The following is a 17,299-nucleotide window of genomic DNA, read 5'->3' as shown; positions in this document are numbered from 1 at the left end:
ACAACCCAAATGGGAAACCCATGGATTGACACACAACATGGTTTTTCACCGTTTTATCTTCCGCACATTCTGATCAAATTAGTTGCTTACGCTACAGTACATCTCACAAAGGAAATATTGGAGACGTTCGGAAAATAAACTTTGCTATTCCTACTTGGAAATATACCCAGAGAAAAGAATTGTATGCAACAATTGTTTGGAGTAAAAAAAGCCAAAACAATATGACTGACTAGTATGCCACAAAGAAGTAAAAGAAACAACCTATTGAAGTTTCCTTTGGAAAGTAATATTTTATCATATCAGTATTGTGAGCCAGTACATTAGCTCGGAATAATAAACAAACCGTCTAATACAGTCAGCTGCTTGTTTGATGAAAACACAGTAGCAAATCACTGTAATTGAGAGTTTGTCAGTGTTTTTGCTTTGTCCCTCTGCTGCTCTCACCACCTCGCGCTCCTTCTCTGTCTGTTCCACTAACTCTATCCCTTTAATTTCCACCCTCTCACTGTACCCTGTCCCTCCACACACAGCTGCCTGGCCCTGGACTCGCCATGCCTGGAGTGGAGCTGCCTGGCCCTAGACTCGCCTTGACTGGAGTGGAGGCTGCCTTGGATTAACAGGCTGTCATATAAGGCCAGGGTACAGCAGGTCTGTCTGTCTATCCCTCCCCCTCTCTCACTTATTTTTACTCCCTCTCTCTGTCCCTCACTCACTCCCTATTTCCCTTTCTCCCTTTCTATCTCTTTCCTTCTACACCTCTCTTGCTCTCTTCCTCACAAAATGATGGACAGCTTGGCCTTATTGATTTATGTACATAGAAGAGACAGAGCAGGCACAAAAAGGGCTCCATACAGTATATTAACCATGAATCAACATTCCCTCGACTCGCACTATCAGAGAAAGGCATCAGCACAGAAGAGCTGCCTGAAGGGACCAGTCCTCAACACTTACATTTGATAAATATAGAAATATGAATACTAGCACTGTGGAGTGTCTCCATTACAGTTAAAACAGCACATCCAATGTGCTGTTTTGGATGTGCTGTTCTCAAAGAAATGTGGGGATTTCAACTGAAGGAAAACATTGGCTATAAAATGTCCTGATTGATGATGTCCACTCTCTTACCATAATGCATTTTCCCATTTTCCCAAAAATCTGCCCATTGAACACTTTTCATTATCTGACTTTGGTCGGGGATCTCTAAGTAGCCAACTGTAGATACAGTACAATATGCCAATACAAAAAATAAGCTCCTTTAACTGCTCTCATAAAAGCACTTAACTATAAGCCCAGGGTACACTTCACACCAAGTCACATCCTGGAGGTAAAGGTCAATGAATGATGAGCACTTTGCAACTACTAAAACAATTTAATTAACTAATCAATAGTCCAATCAACTATAGCCTACACTGAATGCCCCTGACTATAGGAGGCCTTTCATTGTCTGAAGTTGTTAATGATGCAGTAAAACTGTGCATTAAACTCCATTGTAATCATTGCTCTTTTTAAATGCAGCCCATACATCGGCTGCAGACATAGCTAGGCTGTGTGTTTTGAAATGTGTTTGGGATATGGGAGGGGAACGACATGCTACTGGATGCAATGTCTATTTTCCCAGTTTCTGTGAAGCTAAGCAGGCCTTGTGAGAGCATGAGCAGAAACAGCACAGACAGCAGCCAGTCACCTCACAAGGCCTCGCTACAATCATGCCCTCGGGGTCTAAGTACACTACTGAGACTCTGTAAAGAAAAGGGTACTGTACACCAGATTGATCATTGTTTTACAACAGGCAATATACCATAGACCAGTTTTTAAAAAGTAGGGATATTTGCTAGTCAGTCAGTTAATACTGATTTCATCCACTATGCCAACAGGGATATTTTTATAGACTTTCATGGAATAACATTTAGGTGGGTGATTATATTTTACATTTATTTTTTGCATATTCCAACTCCCCGAGAGTGGAGTCACAGCCGGGGTCAGCCATTATCAATGGCAACCGTGGCACAATTTGGGTTAAGTGTCTTGTTCAAGGAACATCAAAAGCTGTTTCACCATGTCAGCTCTGGGATTCAAACTAGCGACCATTCGGTTAAAGGCCCAGCACTATAACTGCTAGGATACCTGCCACCATACTATGCTATCTGCCGGATCTTTCATATCGATTGCATGGGTGGATCCTTGCCACGTCATTTCCGGTCACAACTTGCAGACCTGTTTTCGAGTTGCTGTGCTGTGCGTTTTGTTGCCAAGCTATTTTGCTACCTGACAACTTTACGGTTTTTACTTTTTAATTATATATATATATATATATATATATATATATCCCCATATATATATATATATATATATATATATATATATATATATATATCCCCCCCCAACTTTTTCACTCCGGACGCTTTATCTGGACACGATTCGTCAGGACCTCCAACAGCCGAAGCTAAGTAGTAACATTAACATGATGCCTTCTAATTGCAGTCACTGTACTCGCCTTGCGGCGAGGATAGCTGTGCTACAAGCCCGGCTTCAGACGCAATCGTTAGGCAAGGGTAATTTCAGTGTAGGAAAGGATGAAACAGCGTCTGTGCCACCAGTAAGTACAGATAGTAATATAAATCCCCTGGCACAGTCCCCGCAGCCGGACAACTTTCTCACGGTTTCTGGAAGGAAATGCTGTAGGAACGCTCAACCGGTGTTGCTCATTCAGCCGACAGAAACTTTCAACCGGTTTTCCCCATTAAGCAGCGAGTCGGAGTCAGAGGGCGAGCCTTCTCTGGTCTCTACTCCTCCCGTTACGGGGTCTGAGACGCCGAAGCTTCCCACCATTAGCTCTGACAAATTGAAAACACTAGTCATTGGCGACTCCATTACCCGCAGTATTAGACTTAAAACGAATCATCCAGCGATTATACACTGTTTACCGGGGGGCAGGACTACCGACGTTAAGGCGAATCTGAAGATGGTGCTGGCTAAAGCTAAAACTGGCGAGTGTAGAGAGTATAGAGATATTGTTATCCACGTCGGCACCAACGATGTTAGGATGAAACAGTCAGAGATCACCAAGCGCAACATAGCTTCTGCGTGTAAATCAGCTAGAAAGATGTGTCGGCATCGAGTAATTGTCTCTGGCCCCCTCCCAGTTAGGGGGAGTGATGAGCTCTACAGCAGAGTCTCACAACTCAATCGCTGGTTGAAAACTGTTTTCTGCCCCTCCCAAAAGTTAGAATTTGTAGATAATTGGCCCTCTTTCTGGGACTCACCCACAAACAGGACCAAGCCTGACCTGCTGAGGAGTGACGGACTCCATCCAAGCTGGAGGGGTGCTCTCATCTTATCTACCAACATAGACAGGGCTCTAACTCCTCTAGCTCCACAATGAAATAGGGTGCAGGCCAGGCAGCTATCACCATTGAGACCGTGTCTGTGCCTCGACCTAGGTTGGGCAAAACTAAACATGGCGGTGTTCGCCTTAGCAATCTCACTAGGATAAAGACCACCTCCATTCCTGTCATTATTGAAAGAGATCATGATACCTCACATCTCAAAATAGGGCTACTTAATGTTAGATCCCTTACTTCAAAGGCAATTATAGTCATTGAACTAATCACTGATCATAATCTTGATGTGATTGGCCTGACTGAAACATGGCTTAAGCCTGATGAATTTACTGTGTTAAATGAGGCCTCACCTCCTGGCTACACTAGTGACCATATCCCCCGTGCATCCCGCAAAGGCGGAGGTGTTGCTAACATTTACGATAGCAAATTTCAATTTACAAAAAAAAATGACGTTTTCGTCTCTTGAGCTTCTAGTCATGAAATCTATGCAGCCTACTCAATCACTTTTTATAGCTACTGTTTACAGGCCTCCTGGGCCATATACAGCGTTCCTCACTGAGTTCCCTGAATTCCTATCGGACCTTGTAGTCATAGCAGATAATATTCTAATCTTTGGTGACTTTAATATTCACATGGAAAAGTCCACAGACCCACTCCAAAGGGCTTTCGGAGCCATCATCGACTCAGTGGGTTTTGTCCAACATGTCTCTGGACCCACTCACTGTCACAGTCATACGCTGGACCTAGTTTTGTCCCATGGATTAATGTTGTGGATCTTAATGTTTTTCCTCATAATCCTGGACTATCGGACCACCATTTTATTACGTTTGCAATTGCAACAAATAATCTGCTCAGACCCCAACCAAGGAACATCAAAAGTCGTGCTATAAATTCACAGACAACACAAAGATTCCTTGATGTCCTTCCAGATTCCCTCTGTCTACCCAATGACACCAGAGGACAAAAATCAGTTAACCACCTAACTGAGGAACTCAATTTAACCTTGCGCAATACCCTAGATGCAGTTGCACCCCTAAAAACTAAAAACCTTTCTCATAAGAAACTAGCTCCCTGGTACACAGAAAATACCCGAGCTCTGAAGCAAGATTCCAGAAAATTGGAACGGAAATGGCGCCACACCAAACTGGAAGTCTTCCATCTAGCTTGGAAAGACAGTACCGTGCAGTACCGAAGAGCCCTTACTGCTGCTTGATCATCCTATTTTTCTAACTTAATTGAGGAAAATAAGAACAATCCGAAATTCCTTTTTGATACTGTCGCAAAGCTAACTAAAAAGCAGCATTCCCCAAGAGAGGATGACTTTCACTTTAGCAGTGATAAATTCATGAACTTCTTTGAGGAAAAAATGATGATTATTAGAAAGCAAATTACAGACTAATCTTCTAATCTGCGTATTCCTTCAAAGCTCAGTTGTCCTGAGTCTGCACAACTCTGCCTGGACCTAGGATCAAGAGAGACGCTCAAGTGTTTTAGTACTATATCGCTTGACACAATGATGAAAATAATCATGGCCTCTAAACCTTCAAGCTGCATACTGGACCCTATTCCAACTAAACTACTGAAAGAGCTGCTTCCTGTGCTTGGCCCTCCTATGTTGAACATAATAAACGGCTTTCTATCCACCGGATGTGTACCAAACTCACTAAAAGTGGCAGTAATAAAGCCTCTCTTGAAAAAGCCAAACCTTGACCCAGAAAATATAAAAAACTATCGGCCTATATCGAATCTTCCATTCCTCTCAAAAATCTTAGAAAAGGCTGTTGCGCAGCAACTCACTGCCTTCCTGAAGACAAACAATGTATACAAAATGCTTCAGTCTGGTTTTAGACCCCATCATAGCACTGAGACGGCACTTGTGAAGGTGGTAAATGACATTTTAATGGCATCGGACCGAGGCTCTGCATCTGTCCTCGTGCTCCTAGACCTTAGTGCTGCTTTTGATACCATCGATCACCACATTCTTTTGGAGAGATTGGAAACCCAAATTGGTCTACACGGACAAGTTCTGGCCTGGTTTAGATCTTATCTGTCGGAAAGATATCAGTTTGTCTCTGTGAATGGTTTGTCCTCTGACAAATCAACTGTCAATTTCGGTGTTCCTCAAGGTTCCGTTTTAGGACCACTATTGTTTTCACTATATATTTTACCTCTTGGGGATGTTATTCGAAAACATAATGTTAACTTTCACTGCTATGGGGATGACACACAGCTGTACATTTCAATGAAACATGGTGAAGCCCCAAAATTGCCCTTGCTAGAAGCATGTGTTTCGGACATAAGGAAGTGGATGGCTGCAAACTTTCTACTTTTAAACTCGGACAAAACAGAGATGCTTGTTCTAGGTCCTAAGAAACAAAGAGATCTTCTGTTGAATCTGACAATTAATCTTAATGGTTGTACAGTCGTCTCAAATAAAACTGTGAAGGACCTCGGCGTTACTCTGGACCCTGATCTCTCTTTTGAAGAACATATCAAGACGATTTCAAGGACAGCTGTTTTCCATCTACGTAACATTGCAAAAATCAGAAACTTTCTGTCCAAAAATGATGCAGAAAAATTAATCCATGCTTTTGTCACTTCTAGGTTAGACTACTGCAATGCTCTACTTTCCTGCTACCCGGATAAAGCACTAAATAAACTTCAGTTAGTGCTAAATACGGCTGCTAGAATCCTGACTAGAACCAAAAAAATTGATCATATTACTCCAGTGCTAGCCTCCCTACACTGGCTTCCTGTCAAAGCAAGGGCTGATTTCAAGGTTTTACTGCTAACCTACAAAGCATTACATGGGCTTGCTCCTACCTATCTTTCTGATTTGGTCCTGCCGTACATACCTACACGTACGCTACGGTCACAAGGCGCAGGCCTCCTAATTGTCCCTAGAATTTCTAAGCAAACAGCTGGAGGCAGGGCTTTCTCCTATAGAGCTCCATTTTTATGGAACGGTCTGCCTACCCATGTCAGAGACGCAAACTCGGTCTCAAGCTTTAAGTCTTTACTGAAGACTCATCTCTTCAGTGGGTCATATGATTGAGTGTAGTCTGGCCCAGGAGTGGGAATGTGAACGGAAAGGCTCTGGAGCAACGAACCACCCTTGCTGTCTCTGCCTGGCCGGTTCCCCTCTTTCCACTGGGATTCTCTGCCTCTAACCCTATTACAGGGGCTGAGTCACTGGCTTACTGGGGCTCTCTCATGCCGTCCCTGGAAGGGGTGCGTCACCTGAGTGGGTTGATTCACTGATGTGGTCATCCTGTCTGGGTTGGCACCCCCCCTTGGGTTGTGCCATGGCAGAGATCTTTGCGGGCTATACTCTACTTTGTCTCAGGATGGTAAGTTGGTGTTGGAAGATATCCCTCTAGTGGTGTGGGGGCTGTGCTTTGGCAAAGTGGGTGGGGTTATATCCTTCCTGTTTGGCCCTGTCCGGGGGTGTCCTCGGGTGGGGCCACAGTGTCTCCTGACCCCTCTTGTCTCAGCCTCCAGTATTTATGCTGCAGTAGTTTATGTGTCGGGGGGCTGGGGTCAGTTTGTTATATCTGGAGTACTTCTCCTGTCCAATTCGGTGTCCTGTGTGAATCTAAGTGTGCGTTCTCTAATTCTCTCCTTCTCTCTCTCGGAGGACCTGAGCCCTAGGACCATGCCCCAGGACTACCTGACATGATGACTCCTTGCTGTCCCCAGTCCGTGCTGCTGCTCCAGTTTCAACTGTTCTACCTTATTATTATTCGACCATGCTGGTCATTTATGAACATTTGAACATCTTGGCCATGTTCTGTTATAATCTCCACCCGGCACAGCCGGAAGAGGACTGGCCACCCCACATATGCTCTCTCTAATTCTTTCTTTCTCTCTCTCGGAGGACCTGAGCCCTAGGACCATGCCCCAAGACTACCTGACATGATGACTCCTTGCTGTCCCCAGTCCACCTGGCCGTGCTGCTGCTCCAGTTTCAACTGTTCTACCTTATTATTATTCGACCATGCTGGTCATTTATGAACATTTGAACAGCTTGGCCATGTTCTGTTATAATCTCTACCCGGCACAGCCAGAAGAGGACTGGCCACCCCACATAGCCTGGTTCCTCTCTAGGTTTCTTCCTAGGTTTTGGCCTTTCTAGGGAGTTTTTCCTAACCACCGTGCTTCTACACCTGCAATGCTTGCTGTTTGGGGTTTTAGGCTGGGTTTCTGTACAGCACTGTGAGATATCAGCTGATGTACGAAGGGCTATATAAATAAATTTGATTTGAGCATTTTGCTACTACGTTGATGAACCACCAACCATGTTGTCACACCCTGATCTGTTTCACCTGTCATTGTGATTGTATCCTCCCCCCTCCAGGTGTCGCCCATCTTCCCCATTATCCCCTGTGTATTTATACCTGTGTTCTCAGTTGGTCTGTTGCCAGTTCGTCTTGTTTGTCAAGTCAACCAGCATTTTTGTGTCTCAGCTCCTGCTTTTCCCAGTCTCTCTTTTTTTCGTCCTCCTGGTTTTGACCCTTGTCTGTCCTGACTCTGAGCCCGCCTGCCTTCCCCTGAGCCTGCATGTTGACCTGTACCTTTGCCCCACCTCTGGATTATTGACCTCTACCTACCTTGAGCCTGCCTGTCGTCCGGTACCATTGCCCCACCTCTGGTTTACTGATCCCCTGCTTGCCTTGATCTGTCTATTGCCTGCCCCTCTTGGATTATTAAACCATTGTTAATTCGACGTTGTCTGCATCTGGGTCTTACCTTCATACCTGATAGTATGAACTGGCCATGACTGACCCAGCAGACCTGGGCCAGCTGCGCAATGTCATCTCCTCCCAAGGAGCATCCATTGCTTGGCACAAGGAATTTCTTCAATGTCTTATGGAGGGGGTCCAAACATGGGCTGAGCGCCATGAATGGGCGTTGGACATGCTGCTGTCTGGGGGGCAGCCTGCCACAGTGGTACCCCCACCGCCACTCAGTAACTCTGCGGTTAGCAGCGCCGCTCCACCGGCCACTCCAGATTCCTGGGAACCCCATTTACATCCCCCGGAACGCTTTAATGGAGAGCAGAGCACCTGTTAGGCGTTTTTAGCTTAGTGTGTCCTAATTTTCGAGCTTCAACCCTCCTATATGGGAGCAACAGCCGGCCATGTGCGTGAGTCTGCACGGCGTCTCGGAGGAGGTTAAGGACGAGCTTGCTGCTCGGGAGTTACCCACTGATCTCGACTCCCTCATCACTCTGACCATCTGCATCGATGGCCAATTGTGAGAACGACGGATGGAGAGGAAATTTGATTTTGCGTCCAGGGATTCCACCTCGCCCCAGAGTCATCCCGGAAGTCCCCGATGGTCCCGTTGCTGAGAGCACCCAAGGTTTCCTGGGCTCTCGCCAGCGGAATGGCAACGCAGGAACAACACAAGGAGCTGTCTGTATTGCGGGACTTTTGGTCATTTTGTGTCCTCTTGCCCGGTAAAAGACCAGGCTCACCGGTAGGAGTGAGAACTCTGGTGGGCCATATGGAGAACTTTTCTGCTTCCCTTACTCGCACCCCTTTTTATGTCTTCTGTTGTGGGGAAACCAGTCAACATCTCTCTGGGTCCTCATTGACTCTGGGGGCGATGAGAGCTTTTTGGACGCTACACTGGCTTCCGAGCTGAACATCCCCACTCAGCCCCTCTCCATTCCCATGGATGTTAGAGTGCTGGTTGGACGCTCTATAGGTCGGGTCACCTATATCACCACTCCCATCAACCTGCGTGTGTCAGGGAATCACAGTGAGACCATTCAATTCCTGCTCATCAAGTCCCCCCAGATTCTCGTGGTCTTGGGATTCTCCTGGCTCCAGCAACACAATCCCCTCCTCAACTGAACTGGTCTACGTGTGCTATCATGGTCGACGCCCATTCTGCCATGCCCATTGTCTGAAGTCGGCACAACCTGCCCCGGGACGTCTTCCTGGGTGTTCGGAAGTTGCTCCGAACCTCTCCGCCAGTCCCGTAGAGTACCAGGACCTCCGGGAGGTGTTCAGCAAGTCCCGGGCCACTTCCCTTCCGCCGCACCGCCCCTATGACTGCAGGATTGACCTTCTCCCTTGCACCACGCCGCCCCGGCGGTACTCTCTGTCAGGACCAGAGACCAAGGCTATGAAGACCTACATTGAGGAATCCCTAGAAATATGATTTATCCGCTCCGCTTTCTCTCCCGCTGGTGCAAGTTTCTTCTTCGTGGCGAAAAAGGACAAGACCCTGCGCCATGCATTGACTACCGGGGACTCAATCACATTACTGTGAAGAACTGTTATCTTCTACCACACATTTCCTCGGTCTTAGAGACGCTCCAGGGGGCCATTGTTTTCTACAAAACGCCTACAATCTGGTGCGGATACTAGAGGGGGACAAGTGGAAGACTGCCTTCAACACGGCAAGCGGCCACTACGAATATCTGATCAACACCCTTTGGCCTCACCGACGCCCCTGCCATGTTCCAAGCTCTGGTGAATGATATTTTCTGTGACATGCTGAACCGGTTCATCTTCATCTACATTGACATCCTCGTCTTCTCCCGCTCCCACCAAGAACATGTGCTCCACCTCCGACAGGTTCTCCAGCCGGAAAAGTGCCAGTTCCATCGTTCTACCATTCCCTTTCTGGGCTACATCATCTCTGCTGGAAGTGTCCAGATGGATCCCGAGAAGGTGAGAGCGGTGGTGGATTGGCCTCAGCCTACATCCAGGTAGCAGCTGGAATGCTTCCTGTGGTTAGCCAACTTATATCACACTTTATCCGGGGTTACAGGACCCTTGCCTTCCCCTGTCTGCACTCACCTCTACTATACCAAGGTTCCATTCACGTGGTCCTCTGCCGCTGACCTTAAACACCGCTTCACCACTGCTCCTATTTTGGTTCATCCTGACCCTTCCCCTCAGGTCGTGGTGGAGGCCGATGCTTCGGAAATGTCGGTATGGTGGGTGTTCTGTCCCAACGTTCTGCCCTGGACCTTAAGCTGCATCCCTGCGCCTTCTATTCCCACCACCTCAACGCCACTGAGAGGAACTACGATGTGGGGAATTGGGAGCATCTCGCGGTGAAGATGGTGTTGGAGGATACGGAGGCCCCAGCTAGGAAGGGGTGGAACATCCGTTCATTGTGTGGACCGACCACGAAAACCTGGAGTATCTCCGCACTGCCAAGCGCCTCAACTCCAGGCAAGAGAGATGGGCCCTGCTGTTTACCTGGTTCAGCTTTCCCTCTCCTACTAGCCAGGGTCCAAGAACGTCGGATGCCCTGTCTCGCCGCTATAACCCCACGGTTACCACCCCAGAGCCCGAGACCATGCTTCCCACCTCGTGCCTGGCGACGGCACTCAGCTGGGATATAGGGAAACAGGTCAGAGAGGTGCAGCGATCCCAGCCGACCCCTGGGGGGGCGATAACCGGATGTTTGTGCCTGATGCTGTCCGCTCCGTGATCCTGGAATGGGCCCATTCCTCCAGGCTTGCCTGTCAACCGGGCTCTCGTCGGACCCTGGCCTTCGTGCGTCAAAAGTTTTGGTGTCCCACTATGGTTCGGGATGTTCTCGCATTTGTCGCCGCCTGCATTGTCTGCGCACAGAACAAGACTCCTCGGCAAACTCTGGCTGGTCTTCTCCAACCACTGCCTGTCCCTCAACGTCCCTGGTCCCATATATCCCTGGATATCGTCACAGGTCTCCACCCGTCTGAGGGCAACACTGCCATCCTGACTGTGGTCGACCTGTTTTTCAAAGCCGCCACTTCATTCCTCTCTCCAAAGTACCCTCGGCCAAGGAGGTCTTCCGGTTCTCGTCCCGGTTGGGTTGTCGGCCAGCATGTCCTCCGGATTCCACCCCCAGTCCAATGGCCAGTCGGAGCGAGCTAACCAGGACTTAGAGACGACTCTTTACTGCCTCGTCTCCGCCAACCCTACTGCCTGGCGTCAGCAACACCCTTCCTTGCTCTGTCACGGGTCTCTCGCCATTCGAGTGTTCCTTGGGATATCAGCTTCTGCTCTCACCCGAGCAAGAGGAGGAAGTCAGCAATCCCTCTGCCCAGATGTTCATCCAATACTATCGCCGTTCCTGGAAGAGAGCCCGGGCCAATCTGAAGACCACTTCCAGGTATAGGCGACAAGCGGATTGCCACCGGACCCCTGCTCCACGCAGAGTGTATGGCTCTCCACCCGAAACCTGCAGGGGGGAGTTGGGGCAGGGGGTTCCAGTACCTGGTTGACTGGGGAAGGTTATGGCCCGGAGGAGAGGTGCTGGATCCCTGCTAGAGACATCCTGGACCCAGCCCTCATCGCCGACTTCCACCACCAGCACCCCGGTCAACCAGGTATGCGCCCAGGTAGGACACCAGGTGGCACCCCTTGAGGAGGGGAGGGGGGTACTGTCACACTCTGATCTGTTTCACCTGTCATTGTGATTGTCTCCCCCCTCCAGGTGTCGCCCATCTTCCCCATTATCCCCTGTGTATTTATACCTGTGTTCTCAGTTTGTCTGTTGCCAGTTCATCTTATTTGTCATGTCGACTAGTGTTTTTGTGTCTGAGCTCCTGCTTTTCCCAGTCTCTCTTTTTCTCACCCTCCTGGTTTTGACCCTTGCATGTCCTGACTCTGAGCCCGCCTGCCTGGCCATTCTGTCTACCCTGACACTGAGCCTGCCTGCCGTCCGGTACCATTGCCCCACCTCTGGTTTACAAACCTCTGCCTGACTTGACCTGTCTATTGCCTGCCCCTGTTGGATTATTAAACCATTGTTAACTTCTTCGGGGAAGGGGGCAGTATTCAGAAGTTTGGATGACTGAGGTGCCCAAAATAAACTGCCTGTTACTCAGGCCCAGAAGCTAGGATATGCATATAGTTGGTAGTATTGGATAGAAAACACAAGTTTCCAAAACTATTAAAAGAATGTCTGTGAGTATAACAGAACTGATATAGCAGATGAAAATCCGAGGAGAATCAATCCGGGATTTTTTTTTTTTAGTTCACCACTCATTATAATGGCTGTCTATGGGAATATCAAAGGAATACCTCCCAGATTGCAGTTCCTAGGACTTCCAATACATGTCAACAGACTTTAGATAGAGTTTCAGGCTTGTTTTTTGAAAAATTTGCTAGAATTTGTAGTTTTTCTAGGTGTCTCCCATTTTGGCTGTAGTATTGTGGTGCGCGTCGGTGAGGGTGCGCACTTTGTTATTTATCTCCAGTAATGAACATACTATTCTCCGTCTTAAATTTCATATTGTATTTACATATTAGTCTACCTGAGGAGTGATTAGAAACGTTGTTTGACTTGTTTGGACAAAGTTTATTGGTAACTTTCGGGATTCATTTGTATGCATTTTGAATGAGGGAAACCGGTGGATTACTAAATCAAGCGTGCCAACTAAACTGACCTTTTGGGGATATGAATGATTTATTTTATCGCTATTTCTGACTTTCGTGTCGCCTCTGCTTGTTTGGAAAATGTTTTAACGCTTTTGTATGCGGGGTGCTGTCCTCAGATAATCGCATGGTATGCTTTCACCGTAAAGCCTTTTTGAAATCTGACAAAGCGTCTGGATGAACAAGAAGTTGAGTTTTTAACTGATGTATAACACTTGTATTTTCATGAATGTTTAATGTTACGTATTTTGTATTTAGAATTTCGCGCTCTGCAATTTCCCCGGATGTTGGCCAGGTGGCCCCAAAGAGGTTAATTTGATGTTGTCTGCATCTGGGTCTTACCTTCATACTTGATACATGTGTTTACAATAAAGGAATGATCTGCACAGACTTTCAACACCTTCTCCAATACTTCACAGGTATTTCAACCTAACCGCCTCTTTTCTCTTCCCATTGAACCATTCCATCTAAATTTCCCAGAATGCTTTTGCCCTTACCTGGAAATTGTATCAAAGTGCTCAAAAGCAATATCCCCAATAGCTGAGGAGTTTTCCAACAAAGCAAGATTGCCCTTAGATTTTCTATCTGAAAAGAGATGTCACAAACAAAAGCAGTGGCATGGATTGAGTGGTGGCCTGTCTAAATATAGCCACTCTGTCCTGGTCTGTTCTGAAGTCCTGGGAAAGTGGATTACAGTGGATTTAACATAAAGATGAAGACTAATTAAGCTCAATGAGTGAAATAGATGATGCGTCTGGCCATCTGACTGCAGTACGCCCATAACTGCTGCTCTAAAATTAGACAGAGCTTCCTACTGCAATGTACCATAAAATAATTGGAACATGAATGAGACCTTTCCTCAAGATACGCCTGTGTGGTTTAGGAATTGTAACAAAAATGCAATTGTGAAGGAAAGTAGTTTGAGACCTTCACACTCCCTCATATTTCCTCAGGAAAACACAAATAAATGCAACAATTGTGCCAATATACAGTACAATGAACCTGTATGGTTACAATGAAGTAGGTCAAGGACTGAAATATTTTCACTATAATGCATTGAAAAGTTCACCTTTACAGCAAGAACAGCAATGCAGTTTTGTCTGAGCAACAATTGGCTAACCAGCCCCACTAAGGCCATCAAAGGGTGTATTATTTAAGTGATAATGACCAAAACATGCCAATATATCCTCCAAACATGGGCTTCGAGGGCATTATCCTGCTTGTCCTCGAGGGCCCTCATAGTGTTCTACAGAAGCTTTCAGACTGGCCAATAGCTTCTACCCCAAGACCATCAGGCTGCTGAATAGCCACCACAAGCCACCCCCCCCTCCCAGTTTGCTGGAAAAACAGCAAACTATCTGCATTTTGTTTTGTTTGACCTGTATTTCTATTGACATTTCCTTGTCTATATACATAAAAATGAAGCTGATTCATGATTTCGACTGGCTGAAAGAAGTTGCCTGTCTGTCTCATCCCAACTCCCGACATGTTTATTACTATGGGCCAGCTGGAGATTTCAATATTGAAACAATGTTGCAAATGTTGGAGAGACAGATAGCGAGGTTTATACAAATCTCTGCTGTTGAAAACCAAAAGAAAGAGGAGAATGTCTATATGCTTTCTTACAGTGGAGATCAAGTTTATAAATTGCCTGGTTGGGATGATGAGACCGTGGATTACGCAATGAGATGGAACAGTAAGTAAGCATTTCAACCTCATTGCCTTAGCCGGTGCTATCTTCTGGAATAGACACTGGCTGGAACATGGTTTTAACCAATCAGCATCCAGGATTAAACCCACCCATTGTACAGTATATCCTTCAGTACCACACCATGAAAACATGTCAGAAATTAGCTACACATTGTACACCAGATAATGTGATACACTAAAAATGAGGGGTTCAACAAGGGTTCTTCTAAAATCCTCAAAGTTCTTTGAAAAACCTTAGGGTTCTTGGCACTGAAAATGGCACCCAAAAGGTTCTTCCAAGAACCCCATAGGAGGTGGGGTTTATCGAGGAAATTCCTTAGTTGGTGGGGGTTCTTGCAGGAACCTAACTGCCCAACTGAAATATTTCGATTTGAATATGAAAGGACAGCACTTAACTGAAAAATGTAAAGATCTCTTCAATTTAAGGTAAGGTTTGTTAGTCCCTTGTATGATCTAAATTGACATTGTTTTATGATGATAGCATCTATCTTTTCATATTTATGCAAAACTTTCTAAAACATAGAATGGACACAATTCAATCAATTAACATAGAGGTAAGAATATGTAGGCTATAAGAATATGTTGAAGGCTAGCTGTATTGGGTGCAGATGATTGAACTGCTCACCTTTGTGTCTCTCTGCAGGTATACAGACAAGGAGGCATACAAAGGTATGTGAATTGGTATTGGTATGTTATGTAGATCACATTTACCATCCTCCTCCCTTAACTCTTCAATTAATATCCCAAAGGACTTTACATTATGGACACGGTATGTCCATAATTAACCCCAAAAGGTTCTTCGAGGATCCATTACAAAAGGTTCTTTGAACAACCCTTTTAAAGGGTTCTTTGAAGAACTATAGGGGTTCCCCAACAGTTTCAATTTGAAGAACCCCTAAAGGATACTCCAGGAACCTTTTCTTTTTAGAGTGTATAACCAAAGATTGTTGGTGTCTATTACTGGACGTTACAGGAAAGCCCCATACAAACCGCCGCTATAGATATTTTGTGATACTTTCTTATTTATTTAACCTTTATTTAACTAGGCAGGTCAGTTTAGAACAAATTCTCATTTACAATGACGGCCTACAGGGGAACAGTGGGTTAACTGCCTTGTTCAGTGGCAGAACAACAGATTTTTACCTTGTCAGCTCACTCTAACGACTAGGCTACCTGCCACCCCGAAAGAACTACCTTATATATATATGTCTGTGTCCAGTTGCAGGCGGTAATTTGAATTTTTGAAAATGCTCCATGAAGTAATCCAACAATGTATACGCCACCATCTTGCCTATTTCAAATATTATCTTATTGATGGAGATAGGTTGGTGACTAAATTCAAACAAACCACCTGCAACTGGACATGGACATTTATAAGATACCACTTTGGCCAAATTGAAAACAAAAAATGTTGGGCTTTCCTGTAACGACCAGTAATGGAGACCAAAAATCTTTGGTTATATCACATTATCTGGGGTAGAATCTGTATCTAGTCAACAATGATCATCTCAGGCTGTCGCAACATTCCCATGGCACCTTCCATCTATAGGCCAAAGCCACTTTACCTACAGTATAGCAACTGTAACAAATACCAAACCACAAAACCTGTACCTCTAATATTCAGTCAACTGGCTCAGTCTCTGCATGTAAATACATATTTTCTCAAACACTTTCCAGGTATAGCTGACAGTTTGTATATCATGCAACAATTCCCAAATAATGGCAAGCAGATATGATTTAAGCCTCTAAACATATGAGTGAAACATCTGGCTTGGAATAATGTAAAAATATCTTTAAACAACCTATATAAAGCTTGAATAAGATAGTTACCACTGGGGTGGCTGTAGATTACATAGTTTGTTACCAATGCTATAAAGCTTGACATTATCTGACACTACGTCAAAGTACCCTCAAGTAAAAAAAGCAACATTCCTTTGCCTTTCCATTTTTGGACATAGTAAATAAACAGTAACCACAATACATGAAAGCTGCCACATGCCATGTAAGGGCACAATTCAATTCCATTTCTCTAACAATGCACATAACTATCATGCACGAATAGAAGGAAATTAAATGATGAAGCGAGGCAGCAACATTTTTTCATTTATTTTCAGGGGCCAGTTTGCAGTAGAGGATGCTGGGGTGTAACGTCAGCACATTAAAATAAAAGCTATAGCTATATGCGCTAGCGCTTGCTTTCTCGAACTTAGAAAAGAGCGATATTAGAACGTAGACACTATAGAAAAGGTGTGTAACAGCAAATGACACAACTAAACAATTTCCAAATATTATAATTATCACATTTTCTGTAATTTCAGAGAATATGACAATGGTACACTGCAACATTAATCAGCAATATAATGGTGAAACTGCGTACAACTAACGTTATGCATATAACGTTATTAGAAAGAAATTCAAGAAACCGTGACCAAGAAAAAAAGTATATAACCTAATAAAATAAAATATTTTTTACAAAACACACGTTGTAATATTACTCACACACGTGTACTTACCTCTTACAAACAACGGTATTAATTGACGGATAAAGCCGAGGACGATATATTTGGCATAAGGACGCAGTCCACAGTTCGCCACAGTTTCATAGGTCAGTCCAAACAAAGTCGTTGAAGCCCTCCGACAGTGTGCCCAGCCTTGCCGCTCGCGCCTTGCTTAACTGTAGTCTGTCGGTTCGCGGGTCAGCGTACCCGCCAAGGACCGGGCACTAATTACGGAAGGCTGTGGAATCTCCAGGAGCGCACGGGAAGTGTCTCTCCGGGTACATTAGTGTGATTGGCCAGGAGGACAATGACGTGCCAGCAGGTGGCACAACCGTTGTTTTATGGAGAATTCATTGAT

The 17,299-nt window shown here is 45.4% G+C and overlaps 1 protein-coding gene across 1 annotated transcript in view; it reads right to left on the bottom strand.

Annotated features, from left to right (window-relative positions):
- Nucleotides 1–17,058, bottom strand: part of LOC135511081 (muscarinic acetylcholine receptor M3-like) — a 112,859-nt gene extending 95,801 nt beyond the window's left edge. The window contains exon 1 of the mRNA XM_064932591.1: nucleotides 16,957–17,058. The gene's annotated coding sequence lies outside the window, so the exon portion shown is untranslated. The remainder of the gene's footprint in view (nucleotides 1–16,956) is intronic.
- Nucleotides 17,059–17,299: the final 241 nt, after the last annotated feature.

The sequence above is a fragment of the Oncorhynchus masou genome, chromosome 23 (assembly GCF_036934945.1).
Source record: "Oncorhynchus masou masou isolate Uvic2021 chromosome 23, UVic_Omas_1.1, whole genome shotgun sequence".
Lineage (NCBI taxonomy): Eukaryota > Metazoa > Chordata > Actinopteri > Salmoniformes > Salmonidae > Oncorhynchus > Oncorhynchus masou.
The sequence above is the reverse complement of the archived record's forward strand: the minus strand, read 5'-3'. Positions and strand labels throughout refer to the sequence as shown.